The sequence below is a fragment of the Mastigoproctus giganteus genome, chromosome 6 (assembly GCF_048544385.1).
Source record: "Mastigoproctus giganteus isolate SK-2022 chromosome 6, ASM4854438v1, whole genome shotgun sequence".
Classification (NCBI taxonomy): domain Eukaryota; kingdom Metazoa; phylum Arthropoda; class Arachnida; order Uropygi; family Thelyphonidae; genus Mastigoproctus; species Mastigoproctus giganteus.
Window position 1 is genome coordinate 58,623,505 of NC_143580.1, and position 16,517 is coordinate 58,640,021.

Consider the following 16,517-nt stretch of genomic DNA (forward strand, 5'->3'; position numbering starts at 1 on the left):
TAGTAAATATTTTGGGAGGTTATAGTATCGATTATTCCGAGTAAAAAATTTCATATAAACAGGTGTCCAATTCTCAATGGATACAGAGATACAGCTGTTTGAAACTGGCATACACAGCTCCCTGAATCAGATGTGACCAAGAAGCAGTTATAACCTGACATTGTTTGATGATAGAAGTGTTGTTAAGAATGTCACACATCTTCACACATGCTGAATATGCCGATATGGTGTTTGTCCACGGTTTTTGTGGTGGAAGTACTAATGCTGCTTGTAGAGAATACTGGATTCAAGAGCATTTACACCAAACTGCGTGAGACTGGTACAGTTCCCAGCACTCATATTTCTTCTGAACGTGCAAATGAACAAAATGTGGATGAAATAGAACACATTCTTCAGTCAGTAGAAAGTAGTCCTACTATTAGCACACGAAGAATTTCTATGCATATCGGTGTTCCACAGACAACAGTATGGTGAACATTACGCCTGCAAGGCTTGTATCCATTTCACATACAGTGGATGCAACCCCTTCAACCAGCAGACGATTGGAATTTTGTTGGTGGGTAAATGCTAATCGCTGATTAATTCCATTAATATTGTTCAGCAATGAAGCTACTTTCACCCATGACGGTATCAACAACACCCGTAACTCTCATAGGTGGTCAGACGAAAATCCACATGCCACTGTAGAAACAAATTTTCAAAATCGCTTCTCTGTAAAAGTATGGTGTGCTATCATCGACAATCAGTTGATTGGGCCTGTTGTGTTACAAAACTACCTTACAGGGCCCATTTACCTAGAATTTCTACAAAACAAACTTCCACTACAATTGAAGGATGTTCCCTTGGCTACAAGGATTGGTATGTACTTTCAGCATGATGGAGCTTCTGCATATTATACCTGTCTGGCAATACAAACAAACTAAATTGAACTTTTCCTAAACAATGAATCGACATCAGTGATCCCATTCATTGGCCACCAAAGAAAGGCTTAAGTTCTGCAAGTAGCAGCATCTGGAGACTAGGCACCTGCAAGGTGATCTGATCGAGGTGTATAAGGCCTTGAATGATTTTGAGCAGGCTCAATGCTGACAGGATACTTCTGCTTGCTCAGATTAAGAACCTGAGGAAAGACAGTTGTAAAATAGACGTGCGGAAGTTTGTCTTTAGCTTTAGAACAGACTGTTCTGTTCTAAATTTAAGGCTGAACTAGACAAACATTTGGAGTGACCAGATGGGTGAAATGGGAAGGGTTTTTTTTTTTTTTTTTTTGGCTGATGCTATATAAGCTTGCTTTCTTGCATCATATGCCTCAACTAATGCTAAAAGGCCTCCAGACCTCACTCTGTTAGATTTTTGTTTGTGGGGATGGATGAAAAGCAAAGTATACAAAGAAAAGGGGAATACAAGAGACGAATTGCTCACTCTCATTTTGTATACTGCGGCCCTCATTAGAGGAATGCCAAGACGATCTCAGAAGAACAACACATATTACCACAAGAGTTGTAAAGTGTATTGATATTAGCAGTGGGATTTTCGAACATTTATTGTGAACTGTAAAAAATAATTATTTGTGTTTTGTATCATAGTCAATAAATACAAACATTAAGTCATTTATTGTTCTTTAATACCTCTCATAATGGCTTTGTGCATGCCAGTTTCAAACAGCTGTATTTCTGTATCCATTGAGAATTGGACATATGTTTATACGAACTTTTTTACTCAGAATAATCAATACTATAATCTCCAAAAATATTTACTATTTCTCCTGAATTACTCTGTATAACTAATAAAAACCGTACATTAAAATTGTTGCTTCAGCTTTGGCCTACTATTGACAGCAGATATTTCCTGATGCTACAAGTAAACAATTCTTGGGTTTTTTTATGAAATTATAAATACTCTATATAATTTGCTATAAATAGTTATATTTTACCGTAAAAAATGTTGTAGTTTATTTTATAGATTGCTTTACTGTGCAGTTGGTAATAAATGAGAATAATGTTTTCTAACCAGAGCTCCATGAAATATTCCACCAAAAATTATTGCTTCTATACAATTTTGATGCAATTAAAAATAATTATAATAAAAAAAAAAATATATATATATATATATATATATATATATATATATATATAAAATCAAGAATAATGATATACAGAAGCTATATGATATGGGGGGGGGTGAATTAAGTTTGAAATTAGATAAGTCTGATTTACAATAACATAACTTATGGATTAGAGACACCGCTATACCAAAATGTACCCTACAGCCATAATGGGTATATGTATACAAAGGGTACTAGGAAAGTTTTGCAATACAGCTTTGTTTATTTAATTTTTTCAAAGTAATTTCCTCTACATTCAATACACCTCTCCATCCTTCGAAACTAATCTTTAAACCAGTTCTGCCAAGTTTCACTAGGGAGTAAAGCACACTCGTTGTCCCAAGCCCGTAGAAGGTCCTCATCACTGGAAAAACCGCCTCCCTTTTAGCTTCATTTTCACATGCGGGAGCAGTGCAAAGTCGCAGGGAGCAGGGTCTGGACTGTAGGGAGGGTGCTCCAGAAGTTTCAGTCCTGTCGTGGTCAAATATTCGGTGCAGGCTTTGGCGCGGCGAGCTGCAGCATTATCGTGATGGAGGTACCAGGTGTCCATTCTTGACTTTGGCCGCAGGTTCTTCATAGATCCAATGACTTTAAGCAGGCATTGTTCAGTATACCACTTAGCTGTGACTGTCTTCTGCGTGTCCAAAACGACACGTTCCACAATTCCACTCGATTTGAAAAATACAGCTATCATTTTCTTCTTTACAGATCGGGATTTTCTGACAATTACGGGTGTGTCGTCATCATCAAAGACCCAAACTTTGTTTTGAGCCTTGGTCGGCAGATCGTAATAGTACAGCCAAGTCTCGTCACCTGTCACGATGTTGTTCACATACCGAGATTGTCCCTTATCAAACTTTTTTAACATCTCCCGGCACCAAGTCACACGTCGTGTCATCTGCTCTTCAGTCAGTTGATGCGGCACCCAGAGAGAACAAAGTTTCTTCACGTGCAAATGATCTTGCAGAATCGAACGAATTGCTGGTGCATTTAGGCCCAAAGTATCCTCTATCTGTTGGTAGGTCACTCGCCTGTTTTCGTCAAGCATTTTCCTCACAGCAGTAACGTTTTCCTCCGTAACTGACGTTCGTGGCCTTCCCGGCCTCTCCAAATCCTCCAGAGTGAAATTTCCCCTTTGGAATTCTCTATACCACCTGAATATCGTTGTACAATGTGGACAATCATCATCTAGTGCAAGAGTCATTTCTTCTAAGCACTGGTCTATGGTTAAACCACGCACGAAATTTTACCGCAAAACTGTCCTTATCTCATTTCGTGACCACGATGCCATCTTTTTTTTTTTTTTTTTTTTTTTTGCCATCGCAAGCACTTTACATTCTCACTACTAATGAATAACTGAGCCCATCGACTTGGCGCGGCGGCTACTATGCACGTATGAACATGTCTCAACATTCAGCAACAAGCAGCTTCCTGTGATTCATTGTTGCGTCATATTGCAAAACTTTCCTAGTACCCTTTGTATATAAAATATTTTAAGTAGTATACGTATATACTTAAAATATTTTTTATATATATATATATACACACAATCATTGAATTATATTAAATAAAGTTAAATTATAATGAAATAAATAAATAAATAAATAATTAAGCATTCATTAGAGGCAGCAACATGCAATTCCTCCATATGAAGCTGAAATACATCCAATATGTTAAATTAAATAAAATAAAATAAAACATAAGCCAGTAGTATGGCAAAAACTGTAGAGCGAAAATTAACATAAAAATAACCCAAATAAACAATCGAACGAAAAGAAAGAATAGATATAAATAGTAGCCTGTAAACCCTTGTATAATTTCGAACTTTTAATCCAATTAAAACTATACAAAATTTAGACTAATGCCAATTATTTATTAATTTAGCGGTACCCCCGAGGTACCAGTTCTGAAAGACGTGAAATATCACCAAAAGAGGGTTAAAGGAACTACCAGACAATAACAAAATCAAAATAAATTAAAATAAAATAGACTGACCATCATGCCCCATATCGACAGAGGACCACAAGGCCAATAATGGTCATGGAATCGCTGCATTTCAATCGCTATACAAATCGTCGCCAGGGTGAAAAGATCGAAGTGCCAAATCACCCTCCCTCCTCCGATCGATCCACCAATACAGAGGATTTGCACGGCGGTGGTCCTTATGCAGCGAAAAATATATTTATTTATTTCATTATAATTTAACTTTATTTAATATAATTCAATGATAGTATATATTTCGGCTTCATATGGAGGAATTGCAAGATGCTGCCTCTAATGAATGCTTAATTATTTATTTTATTATAATTTAACTTTTGTCAACATTTAATATAATTCAACAGTAATGGGTTGATATGCTAATTTAGCAACGCCTGTGCCGCCATCTATTTTCCTTTTTTCTTTTATATAAGCTGATTCAGCTTACGGTATGTCAGTGGTGTGGCTCTGCTCTAGAGTGCTGTCTGTTCTATATTTTATTTTTCGCTGCATAAGGACCACCGCCGTGCAAATCCTCTGCATTGGTGGATCGTTCGGAGGAGGGAATTGGCACTTCGATCTTTTCACCATGGCGACGATTTGCATAGCGATTGAAATGCAGCGATTCCATGACCATTATTGGCCTCGTGGTCCTCTGTCGATATGGGGCATGATGGTCAGTCTATTTTATTTTAATTTATTTTGATTTTGTTATCGTCTGGTAGTTCCTTTAACCCTCTTTTGGTGATATTTCACGTCTTTCGGAACTGGTACCTCTGGGGGGTACCGCAAAAAATTAATAAATAATTGGCATTAGTCTAAATTTTGTATAGTTTTAATTGGATTAAAAGTTCGAAATTATACAAGGGTTTACGGGCTACTATTTATATCTATTCTTTCTTTTCGTTCGATTGTTTATTTGGGTTATTTTTATGTTAATTTTCGCTCTACAGTTTTTGCCATACTACTGGCTTATGTTTTATTTTATTTTATTTAATTTAACATATTGGATATATATATATATATATATATATATATATATATATATTACTCAATACATTTATATTAAAAACAAATTCTGATCATGATTTCTAATTAATCCAAAGTACAGTGCTCTGCAGTTATAGTGCTGGTGTAAGGGATCTGTAAACACCTATGTTATAATGCCTGCCATGGTATAAAAGTTATTATTCCATGCTCAATGTACAAAACCTAATATCACTTTTTAGTTTAATTGTCACATCTGAAGTACAGTACTACTGGTAACTATAGAAAATGTTGGAATAACAGATACCTATATATATACACACACCCATACATAAAAAGATGAATAAATGAAAAAAATTAATTTTCAAATAACAGAAAACAAGCCAAGATATAATTGAAAATGTAAAATAAATGATGTAAGAAAGAAAGCATGTATCTCAATGGCAAAAAATACAACAAAAACTCCCACATCACCTCTTCAACCCCATTAATAACTGGCTAGTTTCTCCTTAAATTTAGTCAAACTATCCACTTCCACAGTACCAGTTGGAAGTTTCTTCCAACAATCGACAACCTGCTGGTGAAAGAAAATTTACACACATCTATCCTGTAACCTCCATCAATTTAAATTTAAGTTCCCTCAAGTAAGTTGTCTGAGCAAGAAAAAGAATGCCATCAGCATTTAGATAACTCAATTCATTTAAAGCCATAAAACCCCAATCAGATCTCCTTAGGTGGTTAGTTTCTAGAAGCTGAAATTGGCACAACTAAAGCCTTTCTTGATAAGAGTACCAATTGTTTCCATTATTAATGTTGTTACCCTCCTCTGCACCTGTTCCAATGGATCAACATCCTTCGTAAATGAAGCTTACAGATCTGTAAGCAGTATTCAAGGTGTGACCTAACAATTGCCTTGTTGAATGAGATAATCAGCCCCCCTTAAACCTGATTGTAAAATAGTAATAATATTCACCACATAGTGCAAGGAAGCCACTTTTGTTGCACTGGCAAAAAAAAACAAACAAGTAGATAAGAAAATAAAAATTATATGCTTCCCTCCTCATACAGGTTGACCATCCAGTTTACCTTTGAATTTATTCAAACCTCAACTACCTGTGAGGGCAAGTTGTTTCAGCAATGAACTCTCTGGCTAAAAGAAAACTTCCTACAATTTAATCTAAACCTCAACCCCTGTAATTTGAATTTATGAACCCTAGTTCTGGAATGAAGCCAGTCGACATCACTGGACAGTGCAGTGTCGAGTCAGTTTGGTGTGACATAAGCATTGGGATATCAAAATTGGGAGTAGAAGCGTGCTATAGGCCTAATGACTCTGATGATTATAATAAGAAACTATACAGGGAAATAGAGCGGGCCAGTAAATCAGAGTCTTATAATGGGGGATTTTAATTTCTCAGATATTGACTGGAATTTGTGGGTTGGTCACTCACACACTAGAAAGGCTTTTGTGGATTTATTGGATGATTGTTTTCTACATCAGCATGTTCAGGAAGCAACTAGAGGGAGTAATACTCTTGATCTGATTATCAGTAGTGATTCTTCGTGCATTAAGAATCTACAGATAAAGGAACCACTAGGTGGCAGTGATCACAGTGTGCTGAAGTGGGATTTACTCAGAGTTAACTACCATCAGGGGTAAAGGGAAGGGTTTTTGCTTTCGTAAAGGCAACTATGGTGGTTTGAGACAGTATTTAAATTCTATACAGTGGGACCAACTGATGATATTACCAACAGCAAATTCAAAATGGGAAGCATTAAAAGAACTTATCTTGGAAGCTACTAGGCTTTACATACCAACTAAGAAATATTGTTCAGTGTTTAGGCCTAAACGGATGTCATATGAACTAATTAAACATGTGACAGAGAAGAAAAATGCAAGAGATACATATAAATTAACATGTGACACAGAACCTATGATAGATATAAGATGGTCTGTAACCAAGTCACAAAGGAGATTAGCCAGGCAAAGGCAGACTATGAGAAATCCTTGGCAAAAGATGCAAAGAAAAAGAGAAAAGAGTTCTTTATGTATGTAAACTCTAGAAGGAAAGGGATAAATCAGATTGGTCCACCGGATACTGATGGTTCAAGAGTTGAGGACCCTGCTCAGGTGGCTAACAAACTAAACGAGTATTTTGCATCTACATTCACACATGAGGAATTATTCAGGAAGGGAAATGCCAGGGGTGAAGTAAACTCAGGCAGTGAGCTAGATTATTTTGTAATAACTGAGAGGAAAGTGGAGGAGAAATTGTTGAGGATAAACATAAAAAAGGCACCCAGGGTGCATGGGATCTATACAGTTATATTAAAGGAGGCAGCAAGCAAACCCTTAGCCATAATTATGAGAGCTTCTTTGGACTCAGGGTAGGTACCCATAGACTGGAGATGTGCAAATGTGACCCCAATTCACAAAGGAGGATCAAAGAGCTGACACAAATAATTATAGACCTGTGAGTTTAACTTCTGTTCCAGGAAAATTTATGGAGGCACTAGTTAAAGAAGCACTGTAGGATCATCTAGACAAGACTTCAGTTCTAGCTTGGGCACAGCATGGTTTTGTTAAGGGAAAGTCTTGTCTGACCAATTTGATTGGATACTATGATGCAGTCACAAAAGAACTGGATAGACGAAATAACTTTGATATTATATATTTGGATCTTAGAAAGTCTTTTGATACTGTTGCACATGGAAGACTGCTGCACAAATTGGAGCAGTATGGCATTGGAGGCAAATTCCTGCAATGCATAAAGGGACGGTTGAGTGGGAGAAGACGGAGAGTGGTAATCAATGGACACTGCTCATCCTGGACTAATGTTATTAGTGGAGTCCCTCAGGGTTCAGTGTTGGGTCCATTATTGTTTTCTGTATTTATAAATGATATTGATGATGGTATATCAAGCTTAATGTCCAAGTTTGCAGACTATACAAAGGTTGGCAGGGTTGTTAAGGACACTACTGACACTATGCTGCTGCAACAGGATCTGGAAAGATGAGCAGATAGGCTGAGAGGTGGCAAATGAAGTTTAACACTGACAAATGTAAAGTACTACATATGGGAAACAGTAACCCCAGAACAAAGTATGAACTCTGTGGTACTACACTGACAGTCGTAGAGAATGAAAAGGACCTGGGGGTAATTGTGCAGGCAGATATGAAGTTCTCTGAGCAGTGCAGACGGGCTGCAAGAGTAGCTCATGGTGTCTTGTCAATGATATACAGGAATTTTTCTAGCAGGGATAAGGAAGTGATTATTCCCTTGTATAAAGCAATGGTCAGGCCACACCTTGAGTACTATATACAGGTCTGGAGGCCTCATTTCAAAAAGGATCTAGAGCTGCTGGAACGAGTACAGAGAAGGGCAACAAGATTAGTGAATGGAACAAAGGGTTGCTCTTACAGAGAAAGGCTTAAGTTTTACAAATTACAGTGTCTGGATAGGAACCGGCAAGGTGATCTGATAGAGGTGTATAAAGCCTTGAATGGGTTGAGCATGCTCAATGCCGATGGGATTCTTCCCCATGCTCAGAATAATCACCTGAGAGGGCATAAATTCAAATTGAGGAAAAACAGATGTAGGATAGATGTGGGCAAGTTTGCCTTTAGCCAGCTGGTAGTTGGTTGGTGGAACAGACTTCCATCCCTTGTGGAAGTTGATAGCCTAAATAAATTTAAGGCTCAGCTGGACAGGTATTTCGAACAGACGGAGAGGTGAAATGGGAGTGTTTTTTTTTTTTTTTTTTTTTGGCTGATGCTGCATAAGCTTGCTTTCTCTCATCATATGCCTCTAGTAATGCTAATTCTTTATAACAGTGAGAATTCCACCGTCGTTCGTTTTACTATCCCTCAGAGCTTAGTAAACCTCAATCAGGTCACCTCTGAGGTGCCTGGTTGCCAAGCTCTGTAGCCCACATAATTGGAGTCTTTCCTCATACAGTCGTCCTTCTGCTGATCTCACTATTTGAGTTGCCCATCTTTGGATCCTTTCAAGAAGCTCAATGTCTTTTTTCAGATGAGGTCTCTATACTTGAACACAGTATTTCAAATGTGGTCTTACAATTGCCTTATACAAAGTGTAAAGTGTGTTAGTTGTCTGACGGGACCAGGGGTTTCCCCCATCTCTGCAATTGCCTTATACCATGAGATTATGACCTCCTATCTTTACAGGATAACGTTCGATAAATCATCAACAGGACACCAAGGGCTTTCCTGTCTGCTTGTAAACATTGTTCAGAAAACTTCAATCTACCCATATTGTAACTCCCAGATCTCTTTCCGCCTCCACTGTTTTTAATTCAACCCCACCAAGTGTATAATTTATTTGTAGGTTGCTATTCCCTAAGTGTAAAACATTGCATTTAACATCATTAAAACTTAGCTGCCACTTCTTACCACCTCTGAAGTCTGGTCAAGTCATCCTGGAGTGCTGCTTGGCACTGATCATTAATGACTCTGCCAATCTTTACATCATCTGAAAAATTTAACATCACGTCTTCTATCCCTTCGTTGATGTCATTTATGAAATTGAGAAACAACAGTGGTCCAGGAACCAATCCTTGAAGGACCCCACCATAACGTTACACCAATCTGAAGAATATCTATTAATCACAACCTTCTGCCTTGCAGCCACCGGGCAATCCATCTTAGAATCTTACTAGTAATCTCAATCTGTTCAAGTTTATACAGCAAACTCTCATGAGGAACCAAGAAATTCCTGTATATCACTGACAAAAACCCCCAAGCTGTCCTAGTAGCCTGTACGGAAACTGTCAAAAAAAAATTTCATGTCTGACTGCATGATTACCCCCCCCCCAGTTTTTTTTCATTCTCCAATAGCATCAGTGTGGTACCACATAGTATGTTATTCTTGGATTATTGCCACCCATATGCAGTATGCTGCATCTGACAATATTAAACCTCAATTGCCACTTCTCAGCCCATCTGTCTAATTTTTCTAGATCTTATTGAAGTAGAATACCCTAATTACTATCATTAAACACCCTGCCAATCTTTGGATCACCCACAAATTTAGACATTAAGCCTGATATGCCTTCATCAATATCATTAATAAATATAGAAAAAAAAAAATGGGGCAAGCATTGAAACCTGATGGCTCCACAAATAACATTAGTCCAAAAAAAAAAAAAATCAATGCTCATTGATAACTATTCTCGCTCTTCTGCTGCTCAATCATCTCACTTTAGATAGCAGCAACTTGCCTTTAATGCCATGGTGCTCTAATTTGCATAGCAACCTTGTGTGCAACAGTATCAAAAGCTTTTCTGAAATCTAAATAACTAAAATCTAATATGATCTCAAAATTATTTTTTGAATTATTATTATTATTAGCAATATGGTGCAAGGAAGCCTGAGGCTTATTCTGCACCAGCCAAAAAAAAATAAATAAATAACCGAGTTACCTTGAGAGAGAGAGAGAGAGAGCGCACAAGAGTTAGAAGTAGAAAGGAATCACCAAGAAAAAGTCAACTGTTTTGTTGCTGCATTATAGTATCCAATCAGATCTGTTATCAAGAACTCCCCTTAACAAATCCTTGCTGTGACTGCATTCCTGTCTAGGTGGTCCTGCATTATTTCTTTAACCAGTAATTCCATATTTTCCCTGGAACAGAAGTCAAGCTAATTGGTCTGTAATTACTGCATGGTGTGAATTGGTGGGGGTGACACAAATCTCTTGTCAATGAGAACTCCCTTGAATCAAGGAAGTTCTCGTGATTATGAATAAAGGTTTGCTTACCTCTTTTGCTGCCTCCCTCAACAAACTGGACTGATATGCTCCAGGTGTCTTATTTACATTACACTTCCATAACTTCTCCTCGACTTTCCTCTCTGTCATCACAAAGTCATTTAATTCTCTGTTAGAATTTGATACATTTCTGGAATCTCTTTCCCCTAAGGAATTCCTCATGTGTGAATGCAGATGCAAAATAGCAACTGTTATACCAATCATATCTAAGAGACCAAGTTGATTCATCAGTAGGAATTGCATTAGTAAAGAAGTCTTTGCTGCTTTATTTTTTTTATTTTGCATTGTTTGCTATAGAATTCTTGTATTCTATCTTGGGTTGCCTAAACCACCTTGAAACTCGACTGTAGACTAATTGATACCTACCATAGGGATATATATTACTTACTGATAATTTATATGCATCTCATTCATTTTTTTTTTTTTCTTTTTTTTTATGCCAGTAGTATTCATTTAGGTCTAAGGTCTAAACCTTGAATTTGGCACTGATTTCAGACACAGGCTCCAGAAGGGGAGGAGGCAATCCTGCATTCTATACCTTTTTCATTTACTCTATGCTTTTAATTAGAAGTATGGACACAATATAATAGAGTAGCTTAATTTAATTTATTATGGTACTCACCTTTTTATAATCTGCATTGATGTTAGAATGAAATGGATGATAATTTTAAATTTAAGTTAGCGTGAATAAGTTAGGATTTAAAAACAGAATTAAAACATGTGCAAGGAAGTAGAAGTGCACGTCTTCGTCCTTGGTTGTCAATGTTGAAATTGGAACAATTGAAGTTATATGGTTGAAAACAGAAGGCCAATAGCCATAACAAGTGGCTTTCATTTTACACGTCTTCAGTTAGCAATGGTAGAATAAGAGTGAACGCGTGTATTTAAGAAGACTAAGTTCCCGTGATGCTCCTGGATACACGTGGGTATCTCAGGTGCATGAGATTCCAGACCAGTGCTATGTTATAGGGTAGTTTGGAATTTAATACTTGGAGAGTGGAATGGCGGCAAAACCATTCTATAACTAGGGCTTCATATTGGAAAATTTTAAAACTGGATTTTAATTTGATAATAGGAAGCCCTAGTTATAGAATGGTTTTGCCACCATTGCACTCTCCAAGTAGGCGCCTCCATAGCCAGGTGGGCAGGAACGGCAGTGCATAGCACACGCTTCTTGATTAGACCCGAGTTCAAGCCCGTGACCAGCAAATACGGAGGATACGGAAAGGTCAGGGAATGACCACCGCATATCCCGGAGCAATATGGCCTTAGTTGCTAATGTTCCTAAAAAAAAAAACAACAACAACAACTCTCCAAGTATTAAATTCCAAACTACCCTATAACATAGCACTGGTCTGGAATCTCATGCACCTGAGATTCCCACGTGTATCCAGGAGCATCACGGGAACTTAGTCTTCTTAAATACACGCGTTCACTCTCATTCTACCATTGCCAACTGAAGACGTGTAAAATGAAAGCCACTTGTTATGGCTATTGGCCTTCTGTTTTCAACCATATAACTTCAATTGTTCCAATTTCAAAATTGACAACCAAGTGCGAAGACGTGCACTTCTACTTCCCTGCGCATATTTTAATTCTGTTTTTAAATCCTAACTTATTCACACTAACTTAAATTTAAAATTATCATCCATTTCATTCTAACATCAATGCAGATTATAAAAAAGTGAGTACCATAATAAATTAAATTAAGCTATGCTATTATATTGTGTCAGTTATAAATGGTACTTTAAGAGTTCTACAATTTTCGAATTAGAAGTATGGAATAATGTAACTTACTTTCTTTCTCTCTCTCTCTCTCAGGGGTAACTCAGAATTTTTATTTATTTTTTTTTTTTTTTGGCTAGTGCAGCAAAAGCATCAGGCTTCGTTGCACCATATCGCTAGTTATAATAATAATATAATGTACGTGAATCCCATCCATGGCGTGCATATCAACAGCAGACGAACCCAAGCATCCTCAATACGCCGTATAAGCATAGTGCCCAAATTGTTTTCCCGTGCTATACATATAAGAACCGAATTCTATTACGAGTAACGTTCATAGCCGAAATTGGCCTCATCTTAATCTCTTATTTATGGCTATTAACCCATAATCCAAATTTGCTGTTGGCAGGGTCAATCCGTCCCTAGGACCATTTAGCGAACAAATTTAAACGTTACATTTAATTGCACTATATTATTTTTATTCGCTTCTTCCTCTTCAAACTTTAACATTTAAAAAAATATAGATGCTGGCAACACTACGTTTACGATGTAAAAACTTAGGTTAAAAATTTGTTCTGCCAATCCTAAGTCATTTTTCTAATGGCGACTCATAATCGTCTTCTCAATTTATACTAAAATAAACTTTTTATTTGCTCAAATTAATTTCCTTTTATGTATATTAAGTGAAATGATCACCGCAAACAAAAAACAACCTACATATATAAAGACACATCGAATACTACATCCGATAAAAGTCACTATGCTAAAACTTAAACAAACCTCGATAGCCAAAAGTGATCAAAACGGTAGAAGCGCTGTCACGTACTTTGATTTATTTTTATTCGATTTATTATTTATTATTTATTTTTTTGTTCATTTTATTTTCTTTTATAGTCTGCGTTTAGCTCACTTTTTATAGACATTGTTCATTTTGAATATGAGTGATTTTTTGAATATCTATAAAATAGCAGCTGTGTAAATTTCTGAATTTTGGCTCTAAAAAAATAGATCTGGTTGTACAAAAAAGGCAGAGGCGGCTTCAGGAGTGATCGAGAGCTGCGGCCGCACAGGCCGCCAAAATTTAGGGGGCGCAAAATCCCTGCAAATTTACTGATTTGCTGTAAATCTCAAGTCGAGATCTTCTGAAAGTCGCGATATGAAGTCAATTTACGTTCCGATTCAAGCAATTCGGAAGAGTTCGGATTTCAGTTATCGTGCATTCGAATGGATACACCTGCCAATCAAGTCGACAGAAAAGGGTACCGGGCCACTGGCGTTCACAAGGGACTTGCAGTTAATAGTAGAAATATAATGCATAAACTTAATACGAAGTTGGAGAGATAATGCATAAACTTAATACGAAGGTTCACCAAAATATCTCCAACAGGGCGTGGACAGACCAGAGGTCCGTTTTGAATGAATACCTTTTATTTGGTAATCTGTGCCTTGTGTCAGATTCCATTTTATGAACCCTGTGAAGTGATTTAAAAAAATGACCTCACAGGGTTCTTCAGTCATTTATTTGGTAAATGTGAATGACACAATTAGGGCTTATCGTTTGGTTCCCTAATATAACAAATCTTATAACAATGTTACCGCATCCGGGGTAGCCGATGCGCCAGCACTGGGAACCCAGGGTGCTGGTGTGAAGTGGATCATTGGCCACAGCAATAAGCTTACTACGCAGAAAAGGACAATTAACATTGGCGAATGGAATGTTCGAACGGGGCACCACGTTGGACAAAAGGAAATCATTGCCCAAGAACTACTTAGGTGCAAGATATCAATCGCGGCATTATCCGAATTAAGGCTCACCGGGTCTGGAACGATGATCATCCAACCACCAGCACCTAACGAAGCGGTTATGCTATTCTACTCTGGTGGTGTGAAACGAGAAGCAGGAGTGGGCTTTATGGTCGATGCTCAGGCCACCAGTAGTGTGATCGCTTTCCAACCAATATCGGACCGCCTGGCAGTCCTTACTGTCAAGGGCACCATCAAGACCCATATTATCTCCGCCTATGCGCCAACTGAGACTAACCTGGACCCGACCAAGAATGACTTCTACAACCAGCTCCAACATACGCTGGATTCAATTCCGCAGACAGAAGTGATCATCCTCGCAGGGGACTTTAATGCCCACATTGGCGTGGACAGATCTGGTTGGGAAACAACAATGGGCAAGTTTGGCCATGGGAAGATCAATGACAACGGACTACATTTGTTGTCCTTTGCCGCATCTAACAACCTGTTCATTGGAAACAGCCATTTCCAGCACCCTCAGAAACATCAACTTACATGGCGAAATCCATCTGGCAAGGACTCAGCAATCCTGGACTACATTTTGATCAATGCCAAATTTCGCTCATCACTCATGGACGTTCGTGCCATGAGGGGACCTGATTGCGGATCTGATCACTACCTAATCCGGGCTAAGGTGCAGCTCAAATTACGGCACGCAAAAAGATCATCTCGGTCAGCCAAGCTGGACTGGAGGCAGCTAATGAATGCTGCCAACAAACAGGCATATCAGATCGCCCTATCCAATCGCTTCGAGATGCTGGCCGTGCCCGAGGATATAAATGAAGAATAAAAGCAGATCTCTGATGCCATCCTGGAATGTGCGAAGCCCCTATGTCCACCTGCCCGACGTCGAACGCAACCATGGATATCAGACGAGTGTCTCGACCTCGTGGACAAACGGAAACAGGCAAAGTTGGTCGACTTTGAACGGTACCGGCAGCTAAACCGAGAAGTCCGACAAAGAATGACAGCAGAAAGAGACGCATACTGGAACCAAGTGGCAGACGATCTTGAAGTGGCGGCATCCAAGAACGAGTACCGCACTCTCTACCGCACCCTCAGATGTCTGAGTGGAAAGACCAAATTGACTAGTGACAACATCAAGAATGCTGATGGGACCTTCGTGCGATCACCATCCGAACGCCTGCAACGGTGGAGTGAATTCTTCAAAGCTTTGTATAATCACGACCCACCTCAGGGACCGCCAGCACTCTCGATCGACCCCCCTGAGGTCTCCATGGTCGATGTTGAGCCTACAGTAGAAGAAGTGAAAGCAGCCATACAATCCCTGAAGAATGGCAGGGCACTAGGAGTGGACCAAGTCACCACAGAAGCGATCAAAGCCGGGGGAGATGTACTGCTTCGCCGACTACACTCGCTCCTCAAAACCATCTGGTGCACTGAACAAATTCCGCTAACATGGAGGAAAGCCATTATCGTACCGATCCACAAGAAAGGTGATAACCGGGACTGCAAGAACTACCGTGGCATCAGCCTCCTTTCCATCATCGGAAAGGTCTTTATGAAGATCATCCAGTCAAGACTGCAAAAACATCGCGAGCAAACCAGTCGAGAAGAACAGGCAGGATTTAACCCGGGCGAGGATGCTGTGATCAAATCTTTGCCATTCGTCAGCTGATGGAGGAGAGGATCCGGTGTGGACAGCGAACCGTCATTGTTTTCATTGACTTTAAGTCTGCTCTTTAAGTCTGCTTTCGACTGTGTCCACCGGCCTGCCTTATGGAAACTACTAGAGGTTGAACATGTACCTCGAAAAGTCATCACACTCCTCCAAACTGCATACAACGGTTTAACCAGCCAGGTGCGCATCCAGAACGATTTATCTGAGGAATTTACCATCCAAACTGGAGTCCGCCAAGGGGATGTAGCCTCCCCGTTGCTTTTCAACATCGTGGTCGACGCCATTATGAGGCAAGCATTCAGAAACAGACAGGGCATACAATATGACAAGGATCACTATGTGACTGACTTGATGTTTACTGATGATAGTGCTATCCTTGCCGGTAACGACGCTGAAGCCACGGACATCCTCTACGACATTGCCCGCATTGCCCGGCCATACGGTTTGAAGATCAATGCTGGTAAGACAAAGGCCCTGACAACAGATGGGTCGCA

At 38.9% G+C, this 16,517-nt stretch overlaps 1 protein-coding gene across 2 annotated transcripts in view; it reads right to left on the reverse strand.

Moving 5' to 3' along the window:
* The window catches only part of LOC150084321 (uncharacterized), a 118,781-nt gene extending 105,317 nt beyond the window's left edge, over positions 1 to 13,464 (reverse strand). Inside the window, exon 1 of one of the 2 annotated variants that reach the window (XM_090375168.1) lies at positions 13,359 to 13,464. The gene's annotated coding sequence lies outside the window, so the exon portion shown is untranslated. Of the gene's footprint in view, positions 1 to 13,295 lie in introns of both variants that reach the window. The other variant, XM_090375169.1, reaches the window with a different exon arrangement.
* Between the last annotated feature and the right edge of the window lie 3,053 nt (positions 13,465 to 16,517).